General features: G+C 41.8%; 1 protein-coding gene across 8 annotated transcripts in view; it reads right to left on the reverse strand.

The window, feature by feature from the left end:
• The window catches only part of camta1a (calmodulin binding transcription activator 1a), a 463,893-nt gene that overhangs the window by 424,024 nt on the left and 26,090 nt on the right, over nucleotides 1-13,779 (reverse strand). The gene's annotated exons all lie outside the window — the stretch shown is intronic.

The raw sequence follows: 13,779 nt of genomic DNA on the forward strand, positions 1-13,779 counted from the left end.
ATTGAAGAATACAAGTTATATAATAAAAACAATGGTCAGACAAATACAAGAACAGCCATATAGATTATAATGACTCTAATCTCTCTCAAATTCAGCCAGGCCTGGTATGACCCCTGCTGTGGGCCCAGATGCATGTAAATCTAAAAGCCCAACATTCATATTAAATTTGCTTTTAAGCTTTTTGGTGAGTTTTCTTATTGTTAAGTTTAAATCCATCACTGATGGGCCACTGATCCACCCCAGCCCTAATTTCTAGATGTACATGATGTACAGGAACTCCTGTCTAGTAGATTATGTTTATATATTTATTTATCTATTTTTACTCATTACTTCATGGCCAGGGTTGTGTTGAGTAGGGTACCCGGACAACTGACCAGGGCAGGGTCAACATTTTTAGCTGTGCCACAGTGACACCCTGGGAAAGTATGACAGATCACTTCTGAAACAATCCTACGTTTACCAAATTAACAAAAGAAATTCACTAGTCAAATCTACTGTACATAATGTCCCACAAGCATTTGGCTCTTGTCTTTTTAACTGCTTATCCTTTAATCTTAAAATAAAAAAGTACGAAAAACGATAGCATCCAATCTGGAGAAGATTTAGATTAGCAGGATCAGAAAAGATCATCATAAATCATTAAAAGCTCAACAAGACCAGAGGCCTTAACAGAGCAAGAAATGATTTCAGTGGTAAAATGAATTTTGGTTTAGTAAGTTTAACCCCTCACAATGTAAAGAGAAATTGATCAATCAGAATCAATTGAATGGTAATTTATTTTACAATCCTGCAAGAGCTCAAATGTACATGAGTCCATCTTCTATTCCAGCAAAATAATTACTTGAGTGGGCTGGAATCCAATGATCTAATATTAGTTACAACAATGTGGGCACATGACAAGATTTTAGAATGAGTCTAAGGTCTTAAAGACAATGACAACACACATACCAACGATGACTTAACTGTCTTGTCAAAGTCATAACAGACACGCAAGAAAATCCCAGCACAAATCTGATGCATCTTTAACTGTATGCTAATCGTTTCCATGCATCTTAATTTATGTCAAAACCTGTGAATGTGAAATTGCAGCTTTCTTTTAGCTAATGGGTTTACTTTCCACAGAATGCTATAACGCCACTTTCATCACTGATGACATATAAATATACACCTACTGAAGCCAATTACATGAGTCCCAGCTCGAGCTGCATGTTTGACGCAGTGGGCAATTTGAGCGAAATTGAAATTACCATAGCATGAGGGGCCCCTTCTTTAAATCAATTTCCCTTCAATCCAATTCACACAATGAAAAATAACACAATAAGAGGGAGATGACAAGTACAATAAAGTAATATCAGTTCTTCGGAGAAATCCCAAGAGGCTGTGTTTGCTTTGTGAAATGACAGAAGTGCCATGTAAACTATGGAACTGACGTTGCCGTTGCATATCCCTCATTCTCCCTCTAGTTGTCAGGCAATCGACTCTTGATATTGCAGACATTTGTCAAAGAGCATGTTGTCATCTGTTTACACTGTGACAAATATAGGTTTAAATGAATTATTTTTATTATTCTTTTCCTGTCATCTTTTCTGTCCCATCCCAACCCGAAACACAGCTTTATCCCAAGCTCGAATATGAGTGTACGATTTGTTTTAATGACACTGGGCTAATTCAAGTCATAATCCCAATGCCTTATGCGATACCGAGCTGTTTCATCTGCCTCAGCATTTATTAAACCTCATCATCTTTTTAATGCATAATTTTAAATACATAATTAATGTATGTAATCCACTAGCATGACATCTTCCCTGTGGTTTTAGAACAATACTTTCCAGCTAGGAAGCTTTGACTTTCACTCATCCCCCTGTCCCTTCACATCACCACTGCAAAATGAGATTACCAGTGGAGCTTGTACAAAGTAAAATGATAGTGTTTCCTTAACATGGACGTCTTGAACTGATACAGAGTATTGGTATCAGAGGTGCTACCGGCCTAAATGGCAAGTCAGGAATCGTATCGAATTTAACATTTTACACTCTGGTCCACACACATATTTTATGATGTATAATGTTGACTGATATCATACAGATCATCTACATAAATAAATATACACAATCTAATTCACACAATAATCACTCCTTTGAGACATAACATGCCCATATTGAACCTACTCAGTTTCTCTAAATATGTACATTACAAATTCAAAATTACATGAACACACTTCCAAGTTATTTACTTCAGGCATTTCAGCCATATCCACTGCTAACAGGTGTAAAAATTATACTATTAAAATAAAAACCCATGCTTCCAATAAAAAATAACATTTTGGACAAGACTTTTTCCTGTTCCAACACAAATTATTTACAATTGTTTAACAAGTTTAGTGAACAAAAAGTTCAGTGGCCTGCCCAGGGCTCTGACCTTAACCCCACTGAGCACAATTGGGACAAATTGAAATGTCGATTGCAAGCCTGGCCTACTCATCCAACATTAAATGAAGACAATAACAATAAATCAATGACTAGAAGATTGGTAAAAACACAGTATGAAACCCAGACATAGACAAACAATAAAACAAACAACAATGCCATGAGAATGCTATGAGAATATGTGGCACAAACCAGTAATAAGGGGAGTTCTGCACTATCCTTTCCTGCTAGTTAACAAAGCAGAGTGTGTGATCTCTTCTATTCACAATTAAGTTTTCTCTGGCATTTTAAATTTAAAGTGGATTTCATTATTGTCATTTTCTCGACCACCTTGATGTATGTTTATTTATCTCTTAAAAAACTTTCAAGCCTGTTAGTGGATTTGCAACAGTGAATTGATTTGAAGTAGGTTTATTTAATGTAGTCTGAAAGGTTAGAGAATTCAGAGACAACACCAGCAGACTTTCATCTCTGTCTGATTTTGGGCTGTTTTAAATGTATTATGAAATATTTCTCCAAACTTTAAGCAGACAGGTTATACAAAGTCTTCTATAATTTTGCTACATTTGAACAGACTGTCCCCCCCAGACATATATTTATGTCCTGCACGACTTGTAAGAAAATGGTCTTAAAGTATGATAACTACTATTACAAGTATAACTTGAATGGTGATGAAACTAAGTAAGAAGCATAATCCAAATACTAAAAAGAAGCTCAAATCTTCCACATCAGGATGTAAAACAACAGCAGGACACTCGCTGCTTTTTTTCCTTTTCCGCTGAGGTGACTCAACCCTGGCATTTGGTGCATGCTGGGTGCTGAAAATGGGCTGTGCTAGGTTAAATTACTCTTACAGTAGGGAGCAGATACTGTATCTGAAATGATTTGCCTCGCTCAATTAACGTTGCAACAGAGCAACTGCTCGCAGATAACAACAAGGTGCTTCAGCATCTCTCCAGGCAGAAAGAATAAAGCAAGATAAATAAACAACTTGCACTTCACAGCCCGAGTCTCCAAGTTGGGAAAAGACCTTCCGTTTTAGGCTCTTAGCCTGACAGTTTAGATTATGATTCAGCAAATGCTGGTAAAAGCACTCAGGTGGCGCAACGTTAAATTACGTTAGACCACTACCTCTGGGATCCAAAATTAAAATACCCAAAGGTCCTATCGGCCTGAGAATGGTGGCTGAGGCCCTGCAATAGATTGGTGATATGTCTGTAGTGTATTGCTGATTTATGCCAAGGGATTCCAAGAAAACTGGAGCCACCACCGTGACCAGGATAAAGCTGTGGTAAAACATGTAAATTAAATTAAATGCCAGTATAAGAAAAATATAAAACTTTAACAATGACATTCTAATAAGAGCTTAACCTGAGCTCAACATGTATTTAGTTTTTTACTTATTTTACTGGAAACACTATTCAAATTTATTTAAATTCAGATGCACATTTAAATATCTGACAGGTGCACTCAGGTGATGCAGAGGTCATTTACACTGGCCCACCATCGTTAAGAGCTGGATTCGAATCTCAGCTGTGCTATCAGCCATTCGGGCACCTACACAGACACGACTGGCTAGGTCTGAGAGGGGTTTCGAAGCTGTGGATTGGAGCCAAATATCGATTGAAGGCAAACATGACTCCTGACCAGGATAAAGCGGTTGATGAAAATGAAATCCAAAATATGTGACAAGCAGATAAATCCCAAACAGATTAAAATTTTTTTGCTAAAGGGTTTAACACAAATTCCACAGATTTCAGGGCAATCCATACATTTAAACTTACAATTCGTCAACATAGTCTAGCAAACAGCCTGTTGTCCTGAGCGACAGCCCTCTAGATCAATATCACCATACTGTGCTGTTGACATTTTCCAATACTACAAAATAAATTAACAATAAACATTCTTGCTCTGTTTACTGAGACTCGTTTTTATTCAATTCTATACACATCACCAAAATACCTTCTAAGTTGAGAGTGGTTAAATATTTCTGATTGTAACTGTAGTATGTGCTTTGGGATGATGATCCACCCACTCCTGCACTATACAGGCTTTATTCATCCTGTACGTTATTCACTGATTCCTTCATCAACTCCTTCCATACTTCTACCAAAGTTTACTCTGCTTTTAATGTTCTCTTATTATAACAGCAGGGCCATGGTCCAGTGATGACTGCGAGAGAGAAGACTTGAGATCCAGCAGATAAAAGAGTTAAATGAAAGGAAAATATTCGGAATATTATATAAGTTTAAGAGCAAATACAATCAAGCAAACACAATAAAGTAGATCAAAGAGTTCTGCATTTGTCACAAGTCTAAATCACTTTTACGGTATAGTTGGCCTCGTAATTGATGAAATGCTATAAAAAAAAGTGGGCTGCACGGTGGCGCATTGGGTAGCGCTGTTGGGCCTGGGTTTGATTCCCTGTGTATGTGTGTTTCCTCTTTCGGGTGCTCTTATTGTGTTCCACAAGTTCGAAGACATCCAGTCTAGGGCTGAAACGATTCCTCGAGTAACTCGAGTAATTCGATTACAAAAAATGATCGATTCAAATTTTTCGCATCGAGGAATCGTTTATTCCATACACCGATACCTAGCTCACGGTGTTCCGCACGGGACACGCGTTTACGCTGTGTTCAGGTGACGCGAGGAAGCCCCAGGGCTGCGTCCCAAATCTCTCAATTAAACAGTACCTAACAGGACTTAATCCGGGTACTTTTCACCTGTTTGTACACACTGTTCAGTATGTAGTAGCGATTTGAAACGGAGCCGAGATTTGAAAGCGCGGACTGTAAAATGGAGAGAGAGAGAGAGTATAGCGGGATGAGCAGAGAGGTACAGAGAAAACGACTGAAAGTTTGAGATCAGTTGCACAAATTAGAGGCAATGTTTATGTATTATTGTTTATTATATATATATATATATATATATATATATATATATATATATATATATATATATATATATATACTGTATGTGTGTGTGTGTGTGTGTGTATATATATATATATATACTGTATATATATATATATACAGTCCCCTCCAAAAGTATTGGAACAGTGAGGCCAATCCCTTTATTTTTGCTGTAGACTGAAAACATTTGGGTTTGACATTAAAAGATGAATATGAGACAAAAGATCAACATTTCAGCTTTTATTTCCAGGTATTTACATCTGGATCTGATACACAGTTCAGAAGATAGCACCTTTTGTCTGAACCCACCCATTTTTCTTGTGAGCAAAAGTATTGGAACAGGTGACTGTCAGGTGTGTTTTGTTGTCCAGGTGTGTCCTGTTACACTGATTATTTAAACAATAAATAGCGCTGATTGTCTATGCTCACAAGAAAAATGGGTGGGTTTAGACAAAAGGTGCTATCTTCTGAACTGTGTATCAGATCCAGATGTAAATACCTATATACAGTGTATCACGAAAGTGAGTACACCCCTCACATTTCTGCAAATATTTCATTATATCTTTTCATGGGGCAACACTATAGACATGAAACTTGGATATAACTTAGAGTAGTCAGTGTACAACTTGTATAGCAGTGTAGATTTACTGTCTTCTGAAAATAACTCAACACACAGCCATTAATGTCTAAATGGCTGGCAACATAAGTGAGTACACCCCACAGTGAACATGTCCAAATTGTGCCCAAAGTGTCAATATTTTGTGTGACCACCATTATTATCACTGCCTTAACCCTCCTGGGCATGGAATTCACCAGAGCTGCACAGGTTGCTACTGGAATCCTCTTCCACTCCTCCGTGATGACATCACGGAGCTAGTGGATGTTAGACACCTTAAACTCCTCCACCTTATACTTGAGGATGCGCCACAGGTGCTCAATTGGGTTTAGTCCATCACCTTTACCTTCAGCTTCCTCAGCAAGGCAGTTGTCATCTTGGAGGTTGTGTTTGGGGTCGTTATCCTGTTGGAAAACTGCCATGAGGCCCTGTTTTTGAAGGAAGGGGATCATGCTCTGTTTCAGAATGTCACAGTACATGTTGGAATTCATGTTTCCCTCAATGAACTGCAGCTCCCCAGTGCCAGCAACACTCATGCAGCCCAAGACCATGATGCTACCACCACCATGCTAGACTGTAGGTAAGATACAGTTGTCTTGGTACTTCTCACCAGGGCGCCGCCACACATGCTGGACACCATCTGAGCCAAACAAGTTTATCTTGGTCTCGTCAGACCACAGGGCATTCCAGTAATCCATGTTCTTGGACTGCTTGTCTTCAGCAAACTGTTTGCTGGCTTTCTTGTGCGTCAGCTTCCTTCTGGGATGACGACCATGCAGACCGAGTTGATGCAGTGTGCGGCGTATGGTCTGAGCACTGACAGGTTGACCTCCCACGTCTTCAACCTCTGCAGCAATGCTGGCAGCACTCATGTGTCTATTTTTTAAAGCCAACCTCTGGATATGACGCCGAACACGTGGACTCAACTTCTTTGGTCGACCCTGGCGAAGCCTGTTCCGAGTGGAACCTGTCCTGGAAAACCGCTGTATGACCTTGGCCACCATGCTGTAGCTCAGTTTCAGGGTGTTAGCAATCTTCTTATAGCCCAGGCCATCTTTGTGGAGAGCAACAATTCTATTTCTCACATCCTCAGAGAGTTCTTTGCCATGAGGTGCCATGTTGAATATCCAGTGGCCAGTATGAGAGAATTGTACCCAAAACACCAAATTTAACAGCCCTGCTCCCCATTTACACCTGGGACCTTGACACATGACACCAGGGAGGGACAACGACACATTTGGGCACAATTTGGACATGTTCACTGTGGGGTGTACTCACTTATGTTGCCAGCTATTTAGACATTAATGGCTGTGTGTTGAGTTATTTTCAGAAGACAGTAAATCTACACTGCTATACAAGCTGTACACTGACTACTCCAAGTTATATCCAAGTTTCATGTCTATAGTGTTGTCCCATGAAAAGATATAATGAAATATTTGCAGAAATGTGAGGGGTGTACTCACTTTCGTGATACACTGTATACCTACAGTGTATCACAAAAGTGAGTACACCCCTCACATTTCTGCAGATATTTAAGTATATCTTTTCATGGGACAACACTGACAAAATGACACTTTGACACAATGAAAAGTAGTCTGTGTGCAGCTTATATAACAGTGTAAATTTATTCTTCCCTCAAAATAACTCAATATACAGCCATTAATGTCTAAACCACCGGCAACAAAAGTGAGTACACCCCTAAGAGACTACACCCCTAAATGTCCAAATTGAGCACTGCTTGTCATTTTCCCTCCAAAATGTCATGTGATTTGTTAATGTTACTAGGTCTCAGGTGTGCATAGGGAGCAGGTGTGTTCAATTTAGTAGTACAGCTCTCACACTCTCTCATACTGGTCACTGAAAGTTCCAACATGGCACCTCATGGCAAAGAACTCTCTGAGGATCTTAAAAGACGAATTGTTGCGCTACATGAAGATGGCCAAGGCTACAAGAAGATTGCCAACACCCTGAAACTGAGCTGCAGCACAGTGGCCAAGATCATCCAGCGTTTTAAAAGAGCAGGGTCCACTCAGAACAGACCTCGCGTTGGTCGTCCAAAGAAGCTGAGTGCACGTGCTCAGCGTTACATCCAACTGCTGTCTTTGAAAGATAGGCGCAGGAGTGCTGTCAGCATTGCTGCAGAGATTGAAAAGGTGGGGGGTCAGCCTGTCAGTGCTCAGACCATACGCCGCACACTACATCAAATTGGTCTGCATGGCTGTCACCCCAGAAGGAAGCCTCTTCTGAAGTCTCTACACAAGAAAGCCCGCAAACAGTTTGCTGAAAACATGTCAACAAAGGACATGGATTACTGGAACCATGTCCTATGGTCTGATGAGACCAAGATTAATTTGTTTGGTTCAGATGGTCTCAAGCATGTGTGGCGGCAATCAGGTGAGGAGTACAAAGATAAGTGTGTCATGCCTACAGTCAAGCATGGTGGTGGGAATGCCATGGTCCGGGGCTGCATGAGTGCAGCAGGTGTTGGGGAGTTACATTTCATTGAGGGACACATGAACTCCAATATGTACTGTGAAATACTGAAGCAGAGCATGATCCCCTCCCTCTGGAAACTGGGTCGCAGGGCAGTGTTCCAGCATGATAATGACCCCAAACACACCTCTAAGACGACCACTGCTTTATTGAAGAGGCTGAGGGTAAAGGTGATGGACTGGCCAAGCATGTCTCCAGACCTAAACCCAATAGAACATCTTTGGGGCATCCTCAAGCGGAAGGTGGAGGAGCGCAAAGTCTCGAATATCCGCCAGCTCCGTGATGTCGTCATGGAGGAGTGGAAAAGCATTCCAGTGGCAACCTGTGAAGCTCTGGTAAACTCCATGCCCAGGAGAGTTAAGGCAGTTCTGGGAAATAATGGTGGCCACACAAAATATTGACACTTTAGGAACTTTCACTAAGGGGTGTACTCACTTTTGTTGCCGGTGGTTTAGACATTAATGGCTGTATATTGAGTTATTTTGAGGGAAGAATAAATTTACACTGTTATATAAGCTGCACACAGACTACTTTATATATATATATATATACAGTGTATCACAAAAGTAAGTACACCCCTCACATTTCTGCAGATATTTAAGTATATCTTTTCATGGGACAACACTGACAAAATGACACTTTGACACAATGAAAAGTAGTCTGTGTGCAGCTTATATAACAGTGTAAATTTATTCTTCCCTCAAAATAACTCAATATACAGCCATTAATGTCTAAACCACCGGCAACAAAAGTGAGTACACCCCTAAGAGACTACACCCCTAAATGTCCAAATTGAGCACTGCTTGTCATTTTCCCTCCAAAATGTCATGTGATTTGTTAATGTTACTAGGTCTCAGGTGTGCATAGGGAGCAGGTGTGTTCAATTTAGTAGTACAGCTCTCACACTCTCTCATACTGGTCACTGAAAGTTCCAACATGGCACCTCATGGCAAAGAACTCTCTGAGGATCTTAAAAGACGAATTGTTGCGCTACATGAAGATGGCCAAGGCTACAAGAAGATTGCCAACACCCTGAAACTGAGCTGCAGCACAGTGGCCAAGATCATCCAGCGTTTTAAAAGAGCAGGGTCCACTCAGAACAGACCTCGCGTTGGTCGTCCAAAGAAGCTGAGTGCACGTGCTCAGCGTTACATCCAACTGCTGTCTTTGAAAGATAGGCGCAGGAGTGCTGTCAGCATTGCTGCAGAGATTGAAAAGGTGGGGGGTCAGCCTGTCAGTGCTCAGACCATACGCCGCACACTACATCAAATTGGTCTGCATGGCTGTCACCCCAGAAGGAAGCCTCTTCTGAAGTCTCTACACAAGAAAGCCCGCAAACAGTTTGCTGAAAACATGTCAACAAAGGACATGGATTACTGGAACCATGTCCTATGGTCTGATGAGACCAAGATTAATTTGTTTGGTTCAGATGGTCTCAAGCATGTGTGGCGGCAATCAGGTGAGGAGTACAAAGATAAGTGTGTCATGCCTACAGTCAAGCATGGTGGTGGGAATGCCATGGTCCGGGGCTGCATGAGTGCAGCAGGTGTTGGGGAGTTACATTTCATTGAGGGACACATGAACTCCAATATGTACTGTGAAATACTGAAGCAGAGCATGATCCCCTCCCTCTGGAAACTGGGTCGCAGGGCAGTGTTCCAGCATGATAATGACCCCAAACACACCTCTAAGACGACCACTGCTTTATTGAAGAGGCTGAGGGTAAAGGTGATGGACTGGCCAAGCATGTCTCCAGACCTAAACCCAATAGAACATCTTTGGGGCATCCTCAAGCGGAAGGTGGAGGAGCGCAAAGTCTCGAATATCCGCCAGCTCCGTGATGTCGTCATGGAGGAGTGGAAAAGCATTCCAGTGGCAACCTGTGAAGCTCTGGTAAACTCCATGCCCAGGAGAGTTAAGGCAGTTCTGGGAAATAATGGTGGCCACACAAAATATTGACACTTTAGGAACTTTCACTAAGGGGTGTACTCACTTTTGTTGCCGGTGGTTTAGACATTAATGGCTGTATATTGAGTTATTTTGAGGGAAGAATAAATTTACACTGTTATATAAGCTGCACACAGACTACTTTATATATATATATATATACAGTGTATCACAAAAGTAAGTACACCCCTCACATTTCTGCAGATATTTAAGTATATCTTTTCATGGGACAACACTGACAAAATGACACTTTGACACAATGAAAAGTAGTCTGTGTGCAGCTTATATAACAGTGTAAATTTATTCTTCCCTCAAAATAACTCAATATACAGCCATTAATGTTTAAACCACCGGCAACAAAAGTGAGTACACCCCTTAGTGAAAGTTCCTGAAGTGTCAATATTTTGTGTGGCCACCATTATTTCCCAGAACTGCCTTAACTCTCCTGGGCATGGAGTTTACCAGAGCTTCACAGGTTGCCATGCTTTTCCACTCCTCCATGACGACATCACGGATATTCGAGACTTTGCGCTCCTCCACCTTCCGCTTGAGGATGCCCCAAAGATGTTCTATTGGGTTTAGGTCTGGAGACATGCTTGGCCAGTCCATCACCTTTACCCTCAGCCTCTTCAATAAAGCAGTGGTCGTCTTAGAGGTGTGTTTGGGGTCATTATCATGCTGGAACACTGCCCTGCGACCCAGTTTCCGGAGGGAGGGGATCATGCTCTGCTTCAGTATTTCACAGTACATATTGGAGTTCATGTGTCCCTCAATGAAATGTAACTCCCCAACACCTGCTGCACATGCAGCCCCAGACCATGGCATTCCCACCACCATGCTTGACTGTAGGCATGACACACTTATCTTTGTACTCCTCACCTGATTGCCGCCACACATGCTTGAGACCATCTGAACCAAACAAATTAATCTTGGTCTCATCAGACCATAGGACATGGTTCCAGTAATCCATCTCCTTTGTTGACATGTCTTCAGCAAACTGTTTGCGGGCTTTCTTTTGTAGAGACTTCAGAAGAGGCTTCCTTCTGGGGTGACAGCCATGCAGACCAATTTGATGTAGTGTGCGGCGTATGGTCTGAGCACTGACAGGCTGACCCCCCACCTTTTCAATCTCTGCAGCAATGCTGACAGCACTCCTGCGCCTATCTTTCAAAGACAGCAGTTGGATGTGACGCTGAGCACGTGCACTCAGCTTCTTTGGACGACCAACGCGAGGTCTGTTCTGAGTGGACCCTGCCCTTTTAAAACGCTGGATGATCTTGGCCACTGTGCTGCAGCTCAGTTTCAGGGTGTTGGCAATCTTCTTGTAGCCTTGGCCATCTTCATGTAGCGCAACAATTCGTCTTTTAAGATCCTCAGAGAGTTCTTTGCCATGAGGTGCCATGTTGGAACTTTCAGTGACCAGTATGAGAGAGTGTGAGAGCTGTACTACTAAACTGAACACACCTGCTCCCTATGCACACCTGAGACCTAGTAACACTAACAAATCACATGACATTTTGGAGGGAAAATGACAAGCAGTGCTCAATTTGGACATTTAGGGGTGTAGTCTCTTAGGGGTGTACTCACTTTTGTTGCCGGTGGTTTAGACATTAATGGCTGTATATTGAGTTATTTTGAGGGAAGAATAAATTTACACTGTTATATAAGCTGCACACAGACTACTTTTCATTGTGTCAAAGTGTCATTTTGTCAGTGTTGTCCCATGAAAAGATATACTTAAATATCTGCAGAAATGTGAGGGGTGTACTCACTTTTGTGATACACTGTATATATACAGGGGTTGGACAAAATAACTGAAACACCTGTCATTTTAGTGTGGGAGGTTTCATGGCTAAATTGGACCAGTCTGGTGGCCAATCTTCATTAATTGCACATTGCACCAGTAAGAGCAGAGTGTGAAGGTTCAATTAGCAGGGTAAGAGCACAGTTTTGCTCAAAATATTGCAATGCACACAACATTATGGGTGACATACCAGAGTTCAAAAGAGGACAAATTGTTGGTGCACGTCTTGCTGGCGCATCTGTGACCAAGACAGCAAGTCTTTGTGATGTATCAAGAGCCACGGTATCCAGGGTAATGTCAGCATACCACCAAGAAGGACAAACCACATCCAACAGGATTAACTGTGGACGCAAGAGGAAGCTGTCTGAAAGGGATGTTCGGGTGCTAACCCGGATTGTATCCAAAAAACATAAAACCACGGCTGCCCAAATCACGGCAGAATTAAATGTGCACCTCAACTCTCCTGTTTCCACCAGAACTGTCCGTCGGGAGCTCCACAGGGTCAATATACACGGCCGGGCTGCTATAGCCAAACCTTTGGTCACTCGTGCCAATGCCAAACGTCGGTTTCAATGGTGCAAGGAGCGCAAATCTTGGGCTGTGGACAATGTGAAACATGTATTGTTCTCTGATGAGTCCACCTTTACTGTTTTCCCCACATCCGGGAGAGTTACGGTGTGGAGAAGCCCCAAAGAAGCGTACCACCCAGACTGTTGCATGCCCAGAGTGAAGCATGGGGGTGGATCAGTGATGGTTTGGGCTGCCATATCATGGCATTCCCTTGGCCCAATACTTGTGCTAGATGGGCGCGTCACTGCCAAGGACTACCGAACCATTCTGGAGGACCATGTGCATCCAATGGCGGTGCCGTGTATCAGGATGACAATGCACCAATACACACAGCAAGACTGGTGAAAGATTGGTTTGATGAACATGAAAGTGAAGTTGAACATCTCCCATGACCTGCACAGTCACCAGATCTAAATATTATTGAGCCACTTTGGGGTGTTTTGGAGAAGCGAGTCAGGAAACGTTTTCCTCCACCAGCATCACGTAGTGACCTGGCCACTATCCTGCAAGAAGAATGGCTTAAAATCCCTCTGATTACTGTGCAGGACTTGTATATGTCATTTCCAAGACGAATTGACGCTGTATTGGCCGCAAAAGGAGGCCCTACACCATACTAATAAATTATTGTGGTCTAAAACCAGGTGTTTCAGTTATTTTGTCCAACCCCTGTATATACAGTATAATAAACTCTTCAAACTGTCCTGTATGCAAGTAATAAAAACATATAATATATAGTTTGTTTCAAGAGACATGTCGTATTTAATCTTACGTATTATGTATTTATTTTTGCTCTTTATTAAAGCAAAAGTATTTCTTATCCGATTACTCGATTAATCGCTGGAATAATCGATAGAATACTCGATTACAAAAATAATCGATAGTTGCAGCCCTAATCCAGTCTAAAAATTGCTCTAGGTGTTAATGTGTGTGTGTCTGCCCTGTGAAAGACTGGCGACCGATGCATGGTGCTTCCTACTTTTCAGCCAAAGAATCAGACCCACCGTGAACCTG

The sequence above is a fragment of the Trichomycterus rosablanca genome, chromosome 19 (genome assembly GCF_030014385.1).
Source record: "Trichomycterus rosablanca isolate fTriRos1 chromosome 19, fTriRos1.hap1, whole genome shotgun sequence".
Lineage (NCBI taxonomy): Eukaryota > Metazoa > Chordata > Actinopteri > Siluriformes > Trichomycteridae > Trichomycterus > Trichomycterus rosablanca.